This window comes from Corvus brachyrhynchos, unplaced genomic scaffold, assembly GCF_000691975.1.
Source record: "Corvus brachyrhynchos isolate BGI_N302 unplaced genomic scaffold, ASM69197v1 scaffold671, whole genome shotgun sequence".
Classification (NCBI taxonomy): Eukaryota; Metazoa; Chordata; class Aves; order Passeriformes; family Corvidae; genus Corvus; species Corvus brachyrhynchos.
In genome coordinates, this window is record NW_008236441.1 from 715,949 (window position 1) to 718,849 (window position 2,901).

A 2,901-nucleotide genomic window follows, 5' to 3' on the forward strand; every position below is an offset into this window, starting at 1 on the left:
TGAGCTCACAGGGCTTTGGGTGTGGAGCAAAACTGGCCTCAGAGGGGTGGCCCGAGGAGCAAATGAAGCCTCAGTTAAAGCCTTTGATTCAGACATTTGGGGAGAGAGGGAATTCAAAGATGAGGATGTACCTCCTCCAATCTTTTCTTTAGTCTTCTGATGAAGAGGATCCATCCTGTCGCTTTCTGTGGGTGCTCAGCACGTCGAGCTGAGCACCCCTTCCTGGCAGCATGCAGTGGTTTCAGGATGTGCTCTGTATTCAGGTGGATGAGAGCAGAGGGATCCCTCTTCACAGAGCTTTGGCTCTTTTAACCCCTGGGAAAACAACTGATTTACAAAACTCAATGGAACTGCTTCCCTCTGCATGCTCCTTCCTGTTACACAATGAATCACGTAATAATTGTATGTTTGTTGAGAAACAGCTGGGGAACTTCACTAAATGAATAAAATATCAGGTAGCAGTGTATTTCCATAAAAAAGTCTTTACCAGATGGGCAATTCTTTGAAACGAAGCACGAGGTCAACGAGGATTTTTTACCTTCCTCGTCAGCCAGGCAGCCGAGCCATCCTTCAGCACGGGTTTGGCTCCGGAGCTCGGCATTGTTTGGAAATCACATTTCCAGTCCAGCATGGTGAGGATGAGCCTTGCCTCAGCGGGGCACGGAGCTGCTGATTCATGCACGCACCAAATGCCTCTGCCTCACTATATCACACCACTGCTGAAACCCTTTTACTGGCTCTCTGTCATGTGACAAATTTATTTTAAAGTGTGCGGGCCTTATACCGCCTGGAATGGCTTTACTTGTACTTTAAATACTGCATAAACCAAATTTAGAGATATATTTCTTGCTTCCCTCTGTTCCCCACATCACTTTTTTTGCTTCTGACTGTCCAATTGGTTGCAGTAATTCACTGCTGAAGAAGACATTTCGTAGATTTCCAAGAGCGCCAGCTCCTTAACCTTTATAAAATTAAGGAAAATGAATCATTTGTGACTTTTACATCTTTCTTGAACGCAAGTATTTGTTAGATGCAGGCTGCCCAGGGCAGTGCTTTGCCTCAGTTTAACTTAGTTGTAAATGTTTGTAAATTCCCACATAATGTCTCAGCACAATGGAAACTATGCGAGCATCTGTGGATTTATTGAGAGAGACACTAACCATATTTCAGCTGGAGGAAAGGAAGAGGAGGCACTTATCTGGTTTACTGTCCTATACAGTATATATCGGCATCTCATATTTTGGGAACATAAATGCCAGGGTGACTCAAGAGATCTATGGATCAAGTGTTGTTTGTAACTTGCTCTGAGTGCTTCAAATTGTGTTAAAGTTTCATCTCAGCAGTGAGCCTTTTGCCATCTTTCAGGATCCCTGGTGGACTGGGAGATGCTGGGAGCTGGGTTTTTGGAGCACAGGATTAGCACACAACAGCCAAGTAAGAGGGAGTAGGATGTTAAGGTTGCACCTGGCAACTCTTCATTTCTAAGGGAAAAATGGCAGGCTTAGCTTATTTTGTGAGTTTATCCTGATTCTGGCAACGTGAGGAGCAGGTCCCTGCCCCAGCTCCATCCCCTGCAGCCCAAGGAAAGGGGTGAGGGTGCCTTGTCCAGCTGTGTCCCTTACTGTCATCCCCCTCCTGCATCCAGGTGTGCTGGTGCATGCACACAGGATGGGAAGAGGCACCGTGGGACATGCCAGTCCCCCAGCTTGCAGGGCTTGGGGACAAGGTCCTCCTCGGGCAGCACAGGCCCAGGGCACCTGTGCCTGCCCCTTTCCCTCCCCCAAGACAGGCAAGGAGGATGCTGTGCCCTGAAGCAGCTCGCTGCAGTCAGACCCTGACAGACACACATCCGAGCCCGCCTGCTGCCCGCGAGCATCCGACACCTCCACGTGTCCCTTACAAGGTGTGCTTTTAACACAAAGGGGTTTTTGTTGCACTTCCACGCTCGCCTCCGTGGCTACTGTTCTTTCCCCAGCGCCGCTTCCCTGGCGGATCCGCGCCGCCGGGGGTGCCGGGCTGTCGGCAGAGGGGACACCGCGCCGTGTTATTAACGCAGCGGGGCTTCCCTGAGCTCCAGCGAACAACAGCCCATTACAGAGACACAGCCACACTTTTCACAGCGGGATCCGGGCGCGCCGATGCAGCTCCTGCGCTGTCGATGGCAGCGAACAGCCCCACTCTGCGCCGGGGAAACGAGGCGTGTGAGGATCGGGGGCCGGCACCCATCCCGCCCTGGCCCTGGTTCTGTGAGGACAGTGTCAGCTTCAAAGGCTGCTGTTTGACTTTCCAGCCCCTCCATGGATTCCTCTCTCACGGACAGGGATTAGGAGTTATCATGAATGCAGAGAGCATGATGCTGCTTCACCTTGTGATGTGTCAGCTTGCCCCAGACAACAGCAGCAAATGTTCTCAGATCCAACGAGCTGAGAGATTTCACAATTCCACATCCCGTGTGGAGCTCGCTTCCCTGCACCTCTGGCTCATATTAGTAAAAAAGATAAATATTTAGCCTTCCATAAGTAAAGAAAAAAAATTCCCAATCTAAACCATCCCTGGCGTTCAGGAGCCATGGTGGGAACCAGCTACGAAAGCAGAGGAGTGTGACACTTGAAAACTGGAGAACCACCCTCTTAGAAGACATTAATAACTTATTAAGAAATACCTCCAGCCCTGATTTAACACCCATTTAAGTAGAACTCCCTCTGTCTAGATACGGTAAGGCTGGGACACCCCCCTGATGTCTGTTTCCTATGACTATCACCAACCAAATTTTGCAGCTCCACACCGCCATGTTGTTTTATGATGAAGTTCTCTCAAAGAATAACTTGCTCACTTTAATCATGTTTTGTCCGAGATTTATGGCTTGATGCTTATTCACTGGCGGAGCTTCTCCACGTGAAA